The 20,910-nt window shown below is 41.3% G+C and overlaps 1 protein-coding gene across 3 annotated transcripts in view; it reads left to right on the top strand.

Moving 5' to 3' along the window:
• Positions 1-20,910, top strand: part of uvssa (UV-stimulated scaffold protein A) — a 67,213-nt gene that overhangs the window by 17,565 nt on the left and 28,738 nt on the right. The gene's annotated exons all lie outside the window — the stretch shown is intronic.

Here is a 20,910-nt window from a genome sequence, read left to right as displayed (position 1 = left end):
GTAGCCAAATTATATATAGCCGGCACACGAGGCACCAACAATATATATTTATAGTGGACATACGTAGCGTGATGTGATAAGATATAAGGATTTATCCGAAAGTTCTCACTATCTGAATAAGCCTTATTTTACCTCGTTTTAGGGCACAGAAGACACAAAAGACAGATTCTTACGATTCTGGTATGTTAAATTAATAATCAATTATTAATTAATAACTAATAAATTCCAGTCTCATATAGTCGCTACTCCTGAATTCTCGTTTTGTTGAACTCACACATACGTAAAGAACACATACACAAAAACCGGTTGATTTCATATATGTAAATATATGAACCATTTATTAAAATTACATGACCAAAGACATGAACCTTAAGACAACAGGAGAAATGCTTTGAATATGGATGATTATATAAGAAACACTTAGTGAATTGAAAAGAACTAGGGGGGTGGATGGATGGATACCGGAATCATTCCAATAGTCTAGGTTTGTTACTATTTGAATTTAAAGGCTAACAACTTGGGTTAATTTATCATTTTTAACAGCAAATTCTCTCGACGCCCACCGCATACCGTCTGAAATGTAAGAACAGGGCAGATCTTACGGTTAGGTCAGCTCAGAACCACAGGTCATCGCGAGTGGGTCCCACTGGGTCTCTCTCGGTTCCGCGTCTCGCGGCCTTCGTTGTGGTTGACTTTCAGGGACTGGACCGGTCGCTTTTCTATGCTGGAGCGCTTCTGGTCGCTCGGAAGACGAACGGGGTGGTGTGTCGGAATTCACCGCAAATAATGACAAAACTGTCCAAGGGTGGAGTTGGTTTTGGTTGCTGACCAACTCTGATGAGACGAACTTAAATTCACCAAAGGTTGACAAGCTGAACGCTGGCTCCTTTTGGTGATCAAAAATAGGTGGGGAAGCTGCAGCAGCAGAGTTTAAAACGTGCTATAGAGAGGAGAAGGGATGACGAATGAACAAAAACACTGCTCTTCATCTTCTTTACTGATCTGGACTCTTTTCTGAACTTTCAATATTCTCTATTCTGACTTTTCCTCGGGGTTTCCAGAGTTTGATTCGTGGAGGCGGGGCATGACGTAGGCCTAGGCTACACTTTCAGCCAATGGTATGCCTGAAACTGTTGCGACGTCTGCCTGGGCGTATTTTATAAGGCGAACTGCAACGAGGGCGTCTCAAAGGAATTAGACTCCTGCATTCCTCCGTCTCATAAACATTTGTTCAGAGCATTCTAAAACACCATAACTTGTTAAGATATAAAGGGTAAAGATATAGCATAAACTTAGGATAAAAAGACATCAAAAACAACATAACATAACATGATGGTTATGAGTCTCAAAATTCAGATGGATATCTGTAAAATTATGACGTATGAATAATGAACCAAACAGTGTTATTTTCCTGTGTTAAACACAGAATACAATAAGAAACAGCTGAAGCACTGAAGCAACAGTTGCATTATTCCATATAAATGTCACATGTCATATGCAAGTTGTTGACTTAGTTTTGGGTTTAACTATTCAGAACCACTCGGGGGCAATGTGGCTCCATAAGCTGATTTGTCATTTTCCAAAATAATAATTTATTTTTTATCCTTCCACGTACGATCATGAAAAAGGTATTAAAATGCAGCTTGTGATATCACTGAGAACATGAAAGAACTTGTACAAAGATATAAAGCACATTTAATACAGTTTCAAGATTCAGCTAAAAAGTGATTCTGGGTGAGATCCTTTTCAGAGGTCCATGCAGCGACTGTCTCTGGCTTGAGTCAGAGTCAGAATCAGGACAAACTGTCACCATTGTTTACTTTGACCCATATAGGGTCGGAAGGGTCCTGTTCTGGTTTTCCCCAATACTCTCCTGAAAGGGTCCGTTGTTTGTTCAGCTTCGTTAGCACTAAGCTATTAATGCATTTACCTAAATGTATGGCACAGGTCTGTGGAAAGAGGGGCTGAGAAAACTCCCCCCAAAATGCTTTCGTGGGCAAAGGTTGTTGTAAATTTCTCTTCTTTGATGTAGAAATCCCCCATCTGGTATTTCCACACTGACCGTCCCCACAAAAGAATGTTGCAGTCATTTAAAGTCTTAAGTTTGTATTAAATTCCACACTTGAGTTCGCTACATACGATTTCATATGATTTGATACAGTTACATCATTTTCTGAAAGATTTTAAAGGGCCTGTGATTTGACATGAATCGTCACTGATTGGACTGATGGTCCGTCCTTTGAACTGGAAGGACAACAACGCCAGACACACTGAACCTGTCAGGAGGCACAAAACGGCAGGCAAGAACCCAATAGCACGACACAGGGAACAGTTCAGGTGAAAGAACAGAGGTTTAATAACCAGCAGAGGTCAAATCAGGTAATAATTGCGTAACAAAGAAATCCAGTGGGAGAAGGCAAAGGGAACTTCTGTAATCCAAAAAGGCAGGTCAAAACACAAATGGGCAAGATCAGAATCAGGATGACAGAACGCTGGATAGCTAGGGAAACACACTAGACAATCTGGCAAAGAACTGAGGGAAATGGACCAGTATATAAACTGAGGGGTTGATAGCTGATGAGTGAATGAACCAGGAAGTGATGCAGAGCAGGAGGGAGTGGCAGGGTCTGAAATGAAATGAGAGTTAGTGTGGCAAAACAGGAGACAGACAAAAACAACTAAAGCCTGGCTGAAGTTGTGTCTGACTTTTCAATAAAGTTTGCTTAAAAAAAAAAAAAAAATCAATACTTCATCGGCCAACAAAATATCGATATACATCGCAGTATCGTTAAAAATCTCTCAGCCCCAATTGAAATCCCTGCATTGTATCAGTTTATGTATGGATGCCCCCATGATTAAGTTTCCAGGTTTTAATCAAGTTTGGGGATTATAAGGTACCAGTTTTGTATTGATGAGTGTTTGACTGAGGCTTACAGTTGAGTAACATTTCATACAGGGGAAACTATGCAAATGGGGGACATGTTTGAAGTCACTGGGCATGTCAGAGAGAGGTTATCAAATCAAATGGGTGTGATGCATTGTAAACAGAAAGATGAGAACTGCTCTGTCCTCTGCTGAAAGTTGGTAAGCAAGTGCAAAAACAACCTTTGTAATGACAAAGTGGAACCATCATGATACCATCATGGAAAGACATTTGTGATTCCACATGTATAATTAGAGGCCGAGATCATCACTTTTATAATATTACTGTTACACCACAAATGTCAAAAATGTCTGTGTTACTGAACTTAAGCCTTTTAAAATAGGGATGATTTGTGCAGTTTAATAAAATGAATTCAAGGCAAATGTGGACAAGCACAAAGACTTTCAAAAAGAGACACTGGTGTTGGGATGTGGCAGGCTTAAGTGGATGGAAATGGAATCATAATGGAAGCTGGCTCTGCTGTTGGAGTATAGAAATGGTAAATCACAGTCTGGTTCCATCAGGGGTCTCTGATGGTGTGAAAGAGGTGGTTTCTAAATTGGAACTGATGGATCCACTGGGACTGTCATTGGGGAATGGAAGGGCTTGCTGCCTGGTTATCTTAACATCTCTGAGCCAGTCTGATGTCAGTGACCACTGGCTGAAAATGATATCTGGGACTCCAAATATCCCCATGCACCCTGTCTGGACACTCAGGGTGTCCTGACAGAGCTTTCAGCAGTCCCCATTGAAAGTGGAATAGCATACTGAAATTACACATTGAAATTTCACTATGGCAGTGGCCAAGGGAATGTAATGATGACTATTTTAATCACAGATTGAGACAGTCTGGGGGGGGTGGGGGGTGAACGAGACAGTTGAGAATAAGCTCCTTGACAGGGAAAGGTTTGGAAAGCTCCGGGCCGGCTAATAGACCTGCCAGGCTAGGTTAGTGAAATAAAGATGTCACCTTATGCATCATATAATCTGACTGCCCCCCAGAGACAAAGGCTGCATTGGTGACTGTGTGTTTTGTTTGGGGGGGGGCTGTAATGGGGGAGAGGCTGTGTGTGTGTGTGGTGTGGGGGCAGGGGGAGGAATGCTTCTCATTAGAAAGGGATCCCCATGGGATCCTTTCGAGGTAGTAATAGAGATGTGTGATGTTGTGGCAAATCAAACCTTGAATAGGTCAGACTCCACTTGAAGCTTTAGGCCTAATTAGTTTGTGAATATGCTGAAATCAATCACAGAGAGCAGACTTCAGCAGAACAAATATTTCAAATGTGACATAATGTGATCATGGCATCAGGGTCAGTGAGGAATATAGTTGAAAGTAATTAAGTTCAACCGAGAGTAAGAAATCTTAATTTCTTTTTTTCTTCTTAAAAAAAAAAAAAGAATATATATATCACAACATCCATCCATCCATTTTCTATGCCCGTTAAAACCAATTCAGGGTTGTGGGGTGCTGGAGCCTACCCCAGCTGTCATTGAGCGAGAGGCGGGGTACACCCTGGACAGGTCACCAGCCCATCACAGGGCCACACAGAGACAAACAACCATCCATGCTCACACTTGATCTATGGGTCAATTTAGAATCACCAGTTAACCTAACATGCATGTTTGGGTGGTGGGAGGAAGCAGGAGTACCCGGAGAGAACCTTCTTGCTGTGACAATCAGTGCTAACTATGCTATGGTACATTATACTGTAGATTATGCTCCTCTTTAATAGGAAGGCACAGAATAGCCAGAGCAGATACACTGATCAGCCATAACATTAAAAGAACTGACAGGTAAGGTGAGCAACACTTCTCATCTTGATCCAATGCAATTTTCTGCTGGGAAAACCTGGATCCTGGGACTCGCATTGGTTTTCACTTTGACACCTACCTAAAGCAATCTGCAGACCAGTCACCCACCACTCTGTGTTTAGTGTTGCATTTTTTCATCTTTTGACTGTCCTACAAACACATTCAGGCCATGCATTTCAGCTCAAACTCAAAGTTCAAATGGTACTTGTGTCAACCAAAATCTGATGAAAAATATAACCAGATGTCTGGTCCAAGTGGATCGTGCTGTTTATGTTTCTGTTTCTGTATTTATCAGACGCTTTTACCCAAAGCGACTTACAAATGAAGATATAACAGCTATACAAAAAGCTAACAATAAGCTCCATAGAAGGAACCCAGGAGTCCGACTCTGTCAGAGGGGACAGAGTAGAGATAGAGTGCAGGCATAGAAGGAAGTGCAGAAAGATAAAGTGCAGAGATAGAGGGGGGAGGGAAGTACAAGGTAAGTGCTGGGATAGGAGATGCTCTCTGAAGAGCTGGGTTTTCAGGAGCTTCTTGAAGATAGACAGGGACGCCCCTGTTCTGGTAGCGCTATTACACTCTTCTCAGATTTGCAAGTGTGTGAGATGAAAATGAGTGTTTGTTTGTGTATATGTGTTCATTAAGTTAACTGTTTCTCATAAACTCTCTCTCTCATATAGGAAATGGCTTGCAATAATAGTGACAATCAGTATTGCCAAAGGACATTTTTTTTTAGCTTTAAATGTAGAATAGAATAAATCTAGTCACTGTGTGTGTGTGTGTGTGTGTTGTTGGGTAGAGCTATATTAGCTTGTCAGGGGAGACAATGGAGACATCTCTAAAGGCTTTTTCACCTCCTCATGCTCTCATTTCCTCTCCTCTTTTCTACTCCTCTATGTGTGTCTGAGTGATGCCTCACCTGCCCCTCCCCTCTCTGCCATACACCTGACTTATGGCTGTGCAGTAATAATTTGCCAGACCTTGGCAGGCCGAGTATACATTAGCATATAAATAGCAGATGCACTGAGTGCCTATCACAGTCGACTACATTTAATTTTTGGTTTATAAGATTGAATGGGTTTTTAAGCACAGTGCCATCAAACTTGCCTAGAGACAAATGAAGTTAGGAGAGCAGTTGTCCGAGGCGGCGCCCTCACATCATTTTTATAAAGGATAAGAATGAGAATTATGTAAGAATGAGATGCTATAGAAGCTGAAGACACACCTGTGGAGGCTGCAGCCTGCTAATATTAGAGAGGTCCAACACTGATGCTGAGCAATATGATCTTACTCACAATCACCATTCTGGTTCATCTCAGAGGAAATGTCTCCATCTTCTTCACCACTCTAGGAAGGCTTTTCTTTCTGGACATGGCTTTAAACATTGCATTATTTAGTTTTAACATTTCCGTTTACTGGACTGAGGGCACCTAAACTAAACCAAACCAAAACATAGTTGCTGAAATAGAATGTTGCCTTGGTGAAATGTAGTTGAAAGCCTTTTAGAATCTGACCATACAGACTTGACTACAAGCCCAGTTTCTTATGGCAGTCAGATTTTGGTGCCAGGTTTTTTTTTTTGTTTTGTTTTTTTACAACAAAAAAAATTTAAAACAATGCTTCTGTCTTGCTGTTAATGCCTGGTATTCATGCTCCCTTGGTTAAAAGGGGAGTATGAAAAATCTGTGTTTAACTGATTTCAGGTTTTATCAATCACTGTGTGATATCCCATGATTCTTCAAAACCTGTCACATGACCCTTTCCTGGAAGAACAAAATAGATGCATTTGATGCTAACTTGATGTGATGCACGATTCTCTTTAAACAATGTATGCTGGTGAGACTTTTGTGACACCAGAGAATCATGTTACCATGTCACATGACATTAAAGTCTCCCAGGAGTAATGCAGCTTCAGGACAGGTCAGGTGCTGTGGTGTTTCCCTGCAGTTGTACCTACTGAGAATGTGAGTTTAGATAAGAAAAAGTTAAGAAATTATTGACCAAAAGAATCCCAGTCAATACTTAGTTTCAGCTCCTCTGACTTTCTGCCAACTTGAATTCTTTGATGACTTCACTGATAAAAACAATATTCTTCATCAGTCAGGTTCCATCTTTCTTTCAGCATCAGTTCTGCAGGTTGGAGCCTTGTCATGGAAAAATGTTTTCAGTGTCCAACATAAATCTGAACTCAGACTGAGATCCGGACTGTTTGTTGGCCATGTCACTGAGCTGATATGTCTTTCCTGAAGAAAGTCTGAACCCTCTTTGCTGTGTGGAGAGATGCAAATCTCCATGTCCTTTACCTGACATCAACCCCATATCATCAATGATGGTGGAAATCAGATGGTGGTTTGTTTTCTACAGCCAGTCGTCTTTCTATGTTTCATTGGACCTGTATCATCTTTTTGTCCAAAGCAGATTGGTGATTCATCTCTGAATATAACTTTCATCCAACCATCCACAGTCCATGACTGCTTCTCTTCAACCTACTGTAACCTGGGGCCTCGTGTACAAAGGGTGCATATGCAAAAATAAGTAGTGTATGCTCTTTTTCACATCAACGATTGGATGTATCAAGAGCAAAATGACCGTGGACATGTGTGGTGCCTCACGCCAATTTGAGGGCTGGCATATGCACTTTTCTAGAGATGTTGATTCTTTGGCGACACTTAGAGGTGATGTTGGGAAACTGTTATAATAAATAAATAATAAACAATGCTGTGTGGGACGGAATTATCTGCATCTCAGCCAGGTATATCAAATTCCATACGATGCAGTTCAACAGGCCAACATTAAAGCGCAATTTGAAGCGAGAGACGGTCTTCCTAATGTAATCGGAGCTGTCGGCTCCACACACACTGCACCATCACATGATGAATTTGTATATGTTAACTGGAATCAATGTACAGATCATATGTGATACAGTAAATGCAATTAACCAACATTGTGGTGAGGTGGCCTGGTTCAATTCACAATTCATACATTCTGAGTAACAGCATTGTTGGGAACAGACTACAAGATGGCACTGTGCACGATGGGTGGCTTCTTGGTGAGTAACTTTGTATTTGTCCTAATATTATTCCCTGTGACGTGCATTGAGTATGTGTGCCCCCAATTTCTATCCCGTCTTCACAGCATCATTGTCACGGTTTATGTTTAGTTCCATGTCTTGTCTCGTCATTTCCTGTTTTATTTTGAAAGCACTGACCTTCTCCTCTCATTTCAGGTATCTTGCCCTCATTGTCTTCCCCAAGTGTTTCCACCTGTTCCCCTTGGTCCCTCATGTGTTCAAACAGTCTGCGTTTCCTTTGTCTCTCCCCATGAGCATCATTACCAGTCTTTGTGTCAAGCCTCGATCCACAGTTCCACGAGCCTGCAGTGAGCGATCCTCCTGCAGTGCTATCTTGTTTTGTAATTTATTCTTGTCCTTAGCCTTAGTTTATTTATTAACACAGTAAGTTTCATAGCTTAGTTTTTTCCTCCGTTTTCAAGGAGTGATTTTTCGTTGTAACTTTTCTTAGTCGCCTCCGTTAAAGGAGAGCTTTAAGTTATCGGTAAAGTTTCATAGTGCCTCGGTTTTGTAAAGAATGCGTCTTTTGTTTTATTCCACCTCGTTAGGAGAGCGTGACATTGTAAAGTGTTCATAGCTTTTGTTTGTAACTTTCATAGCTGCGCTCGTCCTCCATGCCTTAGTTACTGAGGAGAGCGCTCAGGTTTTTTACAGCCCTTTTCTTTGCTCTGCCTGGAGATCGCCCTGCCTTGCTGTGCTCTGTGTGCTTTGTTAAATAATGAACCCTCTTGGAACCGATACGACCCTGCGTCTGTGTCCTGAGTCCTCTGGTAACTGACAATCATTAGTAGTTGGTGGTTAAAGTTAGTGACAATGTGCTAAGTTAGTGACTTACTCATGTTAATAACCCCGTGTGTGAAGCGTGAAATGTCTTAATCAGCCTCATCTTTTCCCTGGCACACTTCTGCACAAACACCTTGCCTCTTTCACTAAGGTACTAAAGGAATCTGTGGAGTCTTTTAAGAAGCAGCTGAAAACTTTTTGATTTAAGCAAGCTTTTAGTTTGACAGTTTTGACCTATGTCTCCATCTATAATTTATTTATTTTTATCTTGTTATGGTATTTTTCTTCTTTTATAATTTTATAATTATTCATTTGTTTTATTGGTGTTTTTTTTCTTATAATTTTTTTATGTATTTGATTGTAAAGCACTTTGTGATTTAAAAAAAAAAATGTTATCTCTGAAAGGTGCTGTATAAATAAAGTTTACTTACTTACTCAGGTTACTGTACAAACATGTTTGTTGTGAGTTAGGTATTTACCTTGGGGGTAATCAGAGTCACCCACATGTGCTCCCACCACCCCTGAGAGAGCAGTGTCACCCATAATGCTCCTTGTTCAAACTTGCTCCTGTCCCCCCCGCCTGTTTTGGCCACACTTTGGTGGTGGGCAGCCATTCTCCGCTTCGCATCCACCTTAATATTGGACCACTTCTTTTTCACTTCTGCTTGTGTGCGCTTCTCAGACCCCACAGCTTTGACAACCTCACACACGCTCTCCCACCCACTCCTCTTGCGTTTGTTGCTTATGTCGGAGGACAGCGTGCCAAAGAGCACATTTTTGCGCGCCTCCTCTTCAGACAGTAGCACCTCCATGTCGCTTTCTGTGAAGTTCTTCCTTTTTTTTCCGTCTTACAAATTTTTTTCTGATCAGAGAGGGGAATCGCAGGTGCAGGGCTCATTTGAATATGATTTGCATATTTAAGCAGGGGCTTGGACAGGGAGGAATCGGGTACTCCAACATGTGTGCTCAATAGCTGGGTTTCAATCACGTGATTATGATGATGTGCGAAGGCCATGTAGATGGAGGGCAGGAAGTAAAAATGGAGAATACGTCTATGGAGGAAACTGTTGCAGAGAGTCCATATTGTACGGATTTTGAGCCAGTTTTCGAGACAAAGATGCAAACAATCAACAAATATGTTGGACGTGACCCGTAACTCATGAAGATGAGTGACTTTTCAACAGACCCTAAAGAATTGCCAACAATTGAGGCTGTTGACATCACAAACTATCTGGTCCTTCAGACATCCTACCACCAAACAGCAGATGAAAGTCAGGAGGCATATCATTTTTTTTTTGTCAGTGGGTGGGTCCACAAACTCAGCACCAAACGGCTCCACGATGATTATCGTTTGGTCTTCGCCAGGGTGTTTGTTCTTATGTTTTATGTGTTAAGATGCTAGCTGTAGCGGCTTTAATGTTAACAAACATGCAACACATCTTAACAACAACGTTAGCCTGACAAAAGTCAACCGACTCAAGGCCAGTCTAAACGTCACCCAAAGCGCGAGGGCAGTCTAAAACGTCCCAATGAAATCACTTCAAGTAAATGAGCATTTAACAACAAACTAATGCTATATAAACATATTCACAAAAACCAAGTTAGCGAGCTAATATACCTCTGATTAAGTGATCGTTGCAGACACAGGCATTAGCAGTCTCTGCTCCTTCCGAACACAGACGTAGGTTTAAAATCCACGTTTTACAGCTTTTTACATTTTTCACTTTTGTGAACGACTAACTTCGGTACTCTAAACAAAACCCTTTTCCTTTTCTCGGTTAGAACTATTAGAGCAACCGTAAACCACAAGAAACATAGGCATTTTTTCAGATGGCAGATCCTCAGTTCACTTCCTGCCCTCCATCTGCATTTCCCGCTCTTGCAATGCAGCAATGTGACGTCACGTGAAACCTAGCTATTCCATTGTTGATTGGGATGTACAAAGGAAATGTGCTTAGATTCATGCGTACGAACAGATTCATACATCCGGATATTTTTGTGCGTAAGAGGGCATTTGGGTTTGTGTGTGCGCCATGTTTCAGTCGGAAATCCACTGAAGTCTTTGTACATGAAGCCCCTGGTTTTCTTCTCTTTAGGTGTCAGTAGTGATGTCTACGTTTGGCTTTTCTGGATAAAATCCCATTTCCTTCAGCCAGTTAATGACATTTTGCTCTCAAATATTGACTCCTATTTCTGTCCATTTTTTTTCATTTTATTTTGTTGTACATTTTCTATATTCTGACATATTGCTTTGAATTTTCTGTTCTGACTCTTTGACGTATTCCTTGGTCAACCTGTGTATTTCCCATTTACAACCTTCCGCTTTTGTTTGGACTTGCTCCACATATTATATACAGCTGATTGGGAACAACCAAGTAGGGCTGTAAAGACCTAGTCGACTTATTAGTCGATACGTTCTGGGTCGACCAAAATTCTGATTGGTCGATATTTTTGCCGTGTTAATTTCATATAGTCTATGGTAAAGTTCATCAGGAGGAAAGTACCAAGTGCTAATGGGGGTGTTTTCAGATAACCCCTGTTTCGCAGATAACAACCTGTCTTCAGAAACCCCCCCCCTTGTTTTCCCCTTTTTTGGATTAGCCCAACTCACTAGAGACAGGGAGATTGAACAACGTCCACTTTATTCAACGTCCGGTGGTTTGCTGAATATTTATTTTTATTTTGAGCGTTTCATTTACAGTGAGTCCTCCTCTACCATCCATGTCAAGGACATTGGCAGTGTGGCAGAATTTTACCAAAAGGAAAAAAGTTGAATGCAAAATTTGCAAACAACAGTTTGCATATAACGGCTCAACTATAAACATGGCGTATCATCTAACAACGGTAATATTTCAATATTATAGGCTTTTAATATCATATTAAACATATTGCCATATTTTAGTCTAATAATCGTTTCTTTGTGTTATAACTGCGGGCGCACCCGCCCGCAACAACGGCAGAATCCCTTTACTTTTCAGTAATGCACAGCTTTATTTCGTTTGCACTTGTCTTGATCTAGGATGTTTAATTAAGATAATTTTCCCTGAATTTCCTTTTGTGTTTAATTGCCTTCTTGTGCTGATATCAGTATATTTTTGACAATCATGGGCTATTATTGCTATTGTTTCAGTCGACCAAGAATTTATTTGGTTGATTACAGCCCTATGTTTTGCCACATCTTGAGTTAAATGACCTTCCTGAAGAAGTTTTATAATCCTGTCCATTGTTTCCACTCACAGCTCTCTTGTTAGGGCCATGCTTCCCGCCAGTCAGCTGCTGCAGCAGCTCCTGAAGCTCAGCAAAAACTCTACTCTTCTCTTTCTTGATCAAATAATTCCAACCTTGCTATTAATTACAATGATTATATGTTTGTATATTTATCATTTATTTAAAACATTTTTCTCTTACAACATAAAACAGCTGAATGAACATTCTACAACAATGGAGATGACATTCTGTTCCAGGGATTGTAATGTATCCAACCTCTTCTCCGATTGCTCTTTTTCTCCCATTTTTTCTCATGAAAGAATCAATCGTTGTTCCACTCTTAACCCTTTGATATCCGGTTCTACTATCTACTTGAGTACATTTTCAGTGACTTTGATATTTTTTGGTAGTAAGCCTGTGTGAGCCCCCTCTACCTCTGTGTGTAAGCATGTGATGCCATTGCTTTTCAACATTTTGATACTATTACAGGTAAGTTATGTTAGCCTTTTATGAAACAAACATGAATGAATACTATTTATACTCCATGGAAATGAAAGACTGCTGTATTTCTGCATCATTCTGCATCATCTGCCAAAATCACTGCTCAGATAACTTAAAGACAGGGAATTCAGCTGTACTTACATGTACAATGATTTCCCACAGAGGAAATTGGAAGCTGCAGAATGTCCTCATTAACTCGATTTTGCTCCCACATATACTAGACATAGACATAGACTAGAATGGCAATCCATTCAAATGGCCGTGTCAATCTGTAACCTAAGCTTGAGTCTGATGAAAAGTTCTGAATGTGAGTTTTATGGTATTTTCTTTTCTTTAAAATAACGAGAGATAACTTATCCATTAAAACCAATAAAGAACTGGGTTGCTGGTTTGTGAGATGGTTGTAGTTGCACCAACCAAGCGGTTTGTTGCCATGTAATGTTTGCACCTGAACTCCACAGATTTATTTTCATTTGCTTGTTAAAGAATTCCTTTTCCCCCTTCCATTTTTCCTTTTTGTTCTTTATTTTTATCTGCAAGCAAATATTGCCATTACAGTCAGCGTAGCCCTTCTTTACCTGAACAACTCTTATGTATTCAGCTGCATTCTCAAACTATTTCTGTTTCTATCTAGACCTGTTTTTAATGTTAAAGTTACCAATATTTGTTCTGTCTTTTTCCCATTACAGTGACACATGGCTCTGCTTTACTTTAGCCATCACTTCTAATTTGTCAGCAGAATCTTGAGTTTCGCTTAGAGAAGTACTTTTTATCTCCTGTGGGGAGCTGAGTTACTGTGCGATTTTCTGCCTGTGTGTGCCCCTAGGATAAACCAAAGCTCAGTTAAAATGCAAAGCAGCGCCTCATGCAGCCATGTGGTGGAATAGAGGCCATATTTTAGCCACACTGGCCATCAGCAAAATGTTTCTTGAGGAAGGCTAATCCTGCATGAGACTTACAGCTCTGCCAAGCCTGGCGACAGCACTTGATGCTATCAGGATTAAATTAGAGTGAATTAGAGACAAAGAGGCAGAAAGAAGGGGAAAAGGGATGATGTTAGGGCACGATTTTCCTCCAGCTGGGTGATCACTTCTTAGTCTTAGGTCATTGATCAGAACAGAGTAAACCAGCTGGGATTAAAATAGACAAGCACAAAACCTGTAGAGACTGTATCTGTGTGTGTGTGGACGTGTGCTGTGTGTGAATCCATTGCTCCCTGAGGATGAGTAATTGCAGCAGCGCCACAGAGTAATGGAGAAAGTTTGGTTGTTGTTTAATGTGCTACATTGTGTTTAACAGCATTGTCTCCGCTTTCTGTCGTGAAATAAATAAGATCAAGTCTCAATATCTATAGTTTCACATTCGCTCAGTGAAACATTTTCTAAGATTAGATTAAATGAATTGCCTGCATTGAGGATACTAGTATTGTTTCTGAGTCAAAATATAGTTGGCTGCCATTCACCATATATCCAAATTTTTAACACTGTTACAATGAATAGAAATCTAAGACGCAACTCCTAGCAACAAAAAAGGGACAAACATAGGATACACACGAGTAGACAAATAGTAGACAAGGTAACTTTGGAGTACAGTTGTCACCATAAAATTTCAAACTTGATACCAATACCAATTTAGAAAAAAAGAATAAATCAATACAGAGGGCAAAATGACAAATATAGAGGCATAAAAAGTTTTGATAAACAGCTCCAGATGAACTTAAATCAATCACAGAACTGGTGCTCCCAACTGAAAATAGGAGCAGCAGCACTGCTTAAATCAGCTTTAATAAAATAATTTTTTAATTATTTTTCTCTTAATAGTATTACGGATAAATAAGTGTGTTGATAAAAACAGACAAATTACAGAAAAAAGCAAACCATTGTTTTATTTTAAAGGAAAAAAGTAGAAGTAGGTAACAAAAAAAATGTAACCCCATCCAACAGTTAAACGATCTGTTCCCCACCAAAACATTTTTCATAAATTTTAAGTTGTGAAACTGAATGTTGACTGAAGTAGTTATTTGGCTGCCACTTCCACTGAGCTGCACACATACCGTGTCCTCTCTGAGTCAGATAGTCAGTTTAACTCTCTTATTTGAATAATTAGTTTTAAAGTGAATGGCATCTCTTCCTTTACACTGTGTTTAGATTGAACCAATTTTAATATCATTGCAGTTTATCCTGCAGACGGATTGGTTGATTCCTGCATTTCAACATGCTGCTGACAGACCTGCTGCAGGTCATCAGTGCAGTTTGTGCATCTTGTTGTTGTCTCATGTTCAAAGTTTGCGGTTTAGTCACCAAAGAGTTATCCTCACAAATGTTGGGCGATAGCTGTACATGAAACACACAGTGCTTCTTCTTTCATATCAGAGGGAGATCTCTGCCAGCTGATTTCACATCTTATCATCTTATCTCTCACACAACACAAACACTCTCCCCTAAGCTAAAAAAAACTTCGGGTCCCGAGGCAGATGCGACGGCAAGGAGCCACAAGTGTGTGCGCAAACACGTACATGCCAGCAATGGACAATGAAATGAAGCTTTGGTACAACTTAAACTAAAGTGTGGAGCAGTTCAAAGTATGTGTTATGAAAGTTTTGGTTTTGTAAAAAGAAAAACATAATATTGGGATGGTGTCTGCAGTCTAAAATGTGTATTACATAAAAATATTAAATATTGCAGTGAGTGGACACTGATCTGAACCAAACTTGAAAGACCACCTGACCATTTTCATAGGGATTATTTTGCAGAATTTGAAAAAAGAAATTATAGAAACAAAGTTTGTGCTGAAATGTTTGTCATAACTGAAGGAATCTGCCCTGAAAGTTTCAGGCCTCTATGACAAATGGGAATGTAGCAAAAAATAAAAATATGTAGCCAAATTATATATCGCCGGCACACGAGGCACCAACAATATATATTTATAGTGGACACACGTAGCGTGATGTGATAAGATATAAGGATTTATCCGAAAGTTCTCACTATCTGAATAAGCCTTATTTTACCTCGTTTTAGGGCACCACCTTCAATCGAAGGAAAAAGACAGACTCTTACGATTCTGGTATGTTAAATTAATAATCAATTATTCATTAATAATCAATAAATTCCAGTCTCATATAGTCGCTACTCCTGAATTCCCGTTTTGTTGGACTCACACATACGTAAAGAACACATACTCAAAAACCAGTTGATTTTATATATGTATAAATGAACCATTCAAATAGTCGCGTTACTATTTCAATTTAAAGGCTAACAACTTGGGTTAATTGATCATTTTAACAGCAAATTCTCTCGACACCCACCGCATACCGTCTGAAATGTAAGAACCGAGCAGATCTTACGGTTCGGTCTCTGGGTCTCTCTCGGTTCCGCGTCTCGCGGCCTTCGTTGTGGTTGACTTTCAGGGACTGGACCGGTTGCTTTCCTGCGCCGGAGAATAAGCCTTCCTTCTGGTAGCTCGGAAGACGAACAGGGTGGTGTGTCGGAATTCACCGCAAATAATGATAAAACTGTCCAAGGGTCAAGTTGGTTTTGGTTGCTGACCAACTCTGATGAGACGAACTTAAATTCACCAAAGGTTGACAAGCTGAACGCTGGCTCCTTTTGGTGATCAAAAATAGGTGGGGAAGCTGCAGCAGCAGAGTTTAAAACGTGCTATAGAGAGGAGACGGGATGACGAATGAACAAAAACACAAAATGTATCTTTCTACTACATTCTTCTCTTTCTGTCTTTGTTCGGACCTTCTTCTTCCATCTCACCTTCCTCTCCTACCATCTCCAAAGACTCTCCGCCAGACTCTCATTCCATCAATTAGAACTCTCTGCTCTTCATCTTCTCTACTGATCTGGACCTTCAATATTCCCTCAATATTCTATTCAATAACTGACTTTTCCTCGCGGTTTCCGGAGTTTGATTCGCGGAGGCGGGGCATGACGTAGGCCTAGGCTACACTTTCAGCCAATGGTATGCCTGAAACTGTTGCGACGTCTGCCAGGGCGTTTTTTGTAAGGCGACCTGCAACGAGGGCGTCTCAAAGGAATTAGACTCCTGCATTCCTCCGTCTCATAAACATTTGTTCAGAGCATTCTAAAACACCATAACTTGTTAAGATATAAAGGGTAAAGATATAGCATAAACTTAGGATAAAAAGACATCAAAAACAACATAACATAACATAACATGATGGTTATGAGTCTCAAAATTCAGATGGATATCTGTAAAATTATGACGTATGAATAATGAACCAAACAGTGTTATTTTCCTGTGTTAAACACAGAATACAATAAGAAACAGCTGAAGCACTGAAGCAACAGTTGCATTATTCCATATAAATGTCACATGTCATATGCAAGTTGTTGACTTAGTTTTGGGTTTAACTATTCAGAACCACTCGGGGGCAATGTGGCTCCATAAGCTGATTTGTCATTTTCCAAAATAATAATTTCTTTTTTATCCTTCCACGTACGATCATGAAAAAGGTATTAAAATGCAGCTTGTGATATCACTGAGAACATGAAAGAACTTGTACAAAGATATAAAGCACATTTAATACAGTTTCAAGATTCAGCTAAAAAGTGATTCTGGGTGAGATCCTTTCAGAGGTCCATGCTGCGACTGTCTCTGGCTTGAGTCAGAGTCAGAATCAGGACAAACTGTCACCATTGTTTAGTTTGACCCATATAGGGTCGGAAGGGTCCTGTTCTGGTTTTCCCCAATACTCTCCTGAAAGGGTCCGTTGTTTGTTCAGCTTCGTTAGCACTAAGCTATTAATGCATTTACCTAAATGTATGGCACAGGTCTGTGGAAAGAGGGGCTGAGAAAACTCCCCCCAAAATGCTTTCGTGGGCAAAGGTTGTTGTACATTTTTCTTCTTTGATGTAGAAATCCTCCATCTGGTATTTCCACACTGACCGTCCCCACAAAAGAATGTTGCAGTCATTTAAAATCTTAAGTTTGTATTAAATTCCACACTTGAGTTCGCTACAAATAATTAAGTGGAAAGTGGCATGGCCTGCTTCATGTGATTCAACTCAATTCAAGGAAACTATGAAAGTAAGACTTTAGACTGTGGACGTACAGTTTGAGATTTAGAGGCAAAAACGCATTGACCATTAGAGCACCACCATTACTATGCGCCGGCCTTATCGGCAGCAAGTCTGTGTAGCTCTCAATTGTGTTAGTCGTTTATATAACTATGTAATTTTTAGTTTTTATCTAAACTTTTTTCGTGATTTTTAGTGATCTGCTTTTTACTTACATATCGTTTTATTTTTTAAATGTTTTTTTGACAATGTGCACTGCTGCCAGTACAGCAGTGCCAGTATCAGATCAGTGTACACAAGAGAAGAACTCTTGGCACTGTGAAGGATTAGACGCGGAATTAAACATCCAATTTCTACTGAGCTAAAAAAGCTGTGCCATGGATGCAGAGCTGGAGTAAAACGAAAGGCAAAGAGGCATAACGGGAGGTGGAGGTACAAGCTTTTTCTGCCCTCAGTGATTATGGGAAACGCTAACGCACTACCAAGGCGAGGCACTTGTGCGGAACCAACGGCTGTATAAGGAGAGCGGTTTGATCTGTCTGTCTGAATCCTGGCTGAACAACAACACACCAGACTCGTGTGTGGACATACCCAGTTTCACAGCCATACGAGCAGATCGTGACCGGTGTACGATATTATCCTGTTTTTTATTCGGAGATGGGTTTAACCCACAATGTGACCATTAAGGAGAGGGTATGTTGTCCAGACAATGAACTGCTGTCAGTTGGTTTCCGTGCGTTCTATGCGCCCATATACAGTCATCATCGTTGTTTACATTCCACCGAGGGCAGCACCTACAACGGCGTGTGACATCATCCATGACGGCGTTGCTAGGATACAGACCCAGCATCCTGAGGCATTCATTGCAATCACAGGGGATTTCAACCACGTCTCTCTATCCTCCTTCCTGACTGGCCAACACGTGGAGAAAGGACATTAGATCTGTTCTATGCTAATGTGAATGAAGCTTACAGGGCAGTGTTTCTTCCACCACTGGGTACATCTGATCACAGCATGGTCTATCTACAACCCACATACAGACCTTGTGTACAAACACTTCCTGTTACTACCAGATCTTTCAGGAAATGGTCACCAGAGGCGAGTGATTCATTGAGAGACTGCTTTGATGTCACAGACTGGGCTTTACTGCTGGAGGAAGAAGAAATGGACATTGACATGGACAGAAGGGTCAGCACCATCACAGACTACATTAACTTCTGTAGGGACACTTGTGATTCCAGTGAGGACTGTAAGGTGCTATCCTAATAATAAACCATGGATCACCAGTGACATCAAAGACCTCCTGAACCAGAAAAAGAGGGCGTTCCAGAATGGGGATGGAGAAAGGCGGAGGAATGTGCAACAGGAGCTTAAAAAGACAAAGGAAAAGAAAAGAAAAAGGTAGAGAGACAGCAGGAGAACAATAACACCAAGGAGGTGTGGAGGGGCATTAGGGACCATCACTGAATACAGACTGAAAAACTCAGTCTGTGGAAGGAGATGTGGACAGAGCCGATATTTCAACAGGTTTGATAGTGTGGCTTTTTCCTCCTCTGCTGCTGCTCCCTCCACCCCACAGCTGCTTCCTCTATACTGCTTCCACTGCCCAGCTGTACTTCCACCTCAATGGCAACTCACATCACCCAGCCTCCTCCTCCGCCTGACTGCACCTCCACGTCAATGGTAACTCTCACCAACAGGCTTCTGTCCAGCTGCACATCCACCTCTGCGGCAGCTTCCACCGCCAGGTCTCCTGAGCCAAGCTACACATCCACCTCTGCGGCAGCTTCCACCGCCAGGTCTCCTGAGCCAAGCTACACATCCACCTCTGCGGCAGCTTCCACCGCCAGGTCTCCTGAGCCAAGCTACACCTCCACCTCTGCAGCAGCTTCCACCACCAGGTCTCCTGAGCCAAGCTACACCTCCACCTCTGCAGCACCTTCCACTGCCAGGCATCTTGAGCCCAGCTGCACATCCATCTCTGCGGCAGCTTCCACCGTCAGGCCTCCAGCCACGTCTCTTCTTCCTGAGACGACTCAGGTCCTTCAATGTCTGTAGTGACATGATATGCATTTATCACACGATCATTGAGAGTGCACTGTTCTATGCTGTTGTGTGCTGGGGGAGTTGCACTACAGACAAAAACTGTTGGCGCCTGGACAAACTGCTGAAAAGGCCAGTTCTGTTGTAGGCAGAAGGTTAGACCCTCTCATTGCTGTGGTGGAGCAACGGATGAGGAGTAAGTTGTATTCTGTATTGGAGAATAATAAACTCTCCACAGCATCCTGGCAGGACAGAGGAGGAGCTGCAGTGAGAGGCTTATGTCACTGCGCTGCAGGACTGAGAGGTTCAGAAGGTCCTTTGACCCCACAGCCATAAGGCATTTTAACATGGAGGGTTCCTACCTGAGAGCCTCAATGTTGGAGTTTTTTATGTGATATGCAGCCTGCCTGACTACATCTGACTGCCCAGTGTGACATAGGCTAAACAAATAATTTAAAGAAAACATTACTTTTGTTTCGCAGGCATTGTTATTTTGTCTTGATATGTTCACGCGCATTGTTTGTTTTGATCTGTTGGTGTTAGCTTAATGTCACAAGTTCAATAAAGCCAGCTGAAATGTGGCAAAAAAGGATTTCTGATTTATTTTTCAAAACCTCCCAACTCTGGGTCAGCTAAACGTCCAAGAGAGACCACTCATAGTATGACACCTGAACCCTGTGTGCCACCACCAGCAAGCAGACAGCAGCAGGAGTAACAGCGGCAGCAGATAGCCCAAGGACCCGCTGCGGTCCTCCCTCCCCAGTGCCACCTGGTGCTTGCCAAGAGGCATCAATATCCTTCAGACCATCAAAGGATTATAATTTCGCTGTCAAGAAGTTTAGCACGGAGAACTTGTGTGTTCAGAGAGTGGCAGTGGCTGAGATACATTGGTCGGCTGTCAAGAGCAGGCTGGTCTTGTCAGAAACCGACAGTCTATTTTTGAAAGATAAAGGGTTTTCAAACTGGAGAAAAGCAACAGAGAAGATCAGGGACCACGTGAAAACAACGCAAATTAATGCACTACTCTCTGAGGCTGCAGCTAAAGAACAGAACAGCGCAGAAAATGCTGGAGCTCATTTTCAGCTGTGTATGCCGGGGTATGTTAAGTATCGCTATTGAATAAACGACACATTCAATGGTACAAATAATGCTGTTATGTTTTTAAACGGCTTGATTTAGTTGTCAAAGGTTAATTTTCCTAACAATAAAGATGCCCTGTTCATTCATTCTAGTTCTCTAATAACTGCATGCTATTATAAAATAACTTCAAATCAAATCCTTAATCATTGATACATGTGCGTGCTTCCCCTGCCCCTCCCAACAAAAAGTCCGCCCCCCCTCTCAGAAAATAGTTCCGACGTCCATGCCTGGGGTGGGTGCCATCTGGGGGATTTCATTGTTCTGATTGAGGTCAATGCCCATGTGGGAAATGATGGAGTGATCTGGAGAGGCGTGATTGGGAGGAACGGTCTCCCTGATCTGAACATTTTGTTTTTGGACTCCTGTGCTAGGCATGGATTGTCCAT

This window comes from Leuresthes tenuis, unplaced genomic scaffold, assembly GCF_036924035.1.
Source record: "Leuresthes tenuis unplaced genomic scaffold, fLeuTen1.0.hap1 SCAF_11, whole genome shotgun sequence".
NCBI classification, from domain to species: Eukaryota; Metazoa; Chordata; class Actinopteri; order Atheriniformes; family Atherinopsidae; genus Leuresthes; species Leuresthes tenuis.
Note: the sequence above shows the minus strand (reverse complement) of the source record. Positions and strands in the feature narration are given on the sequence as shown.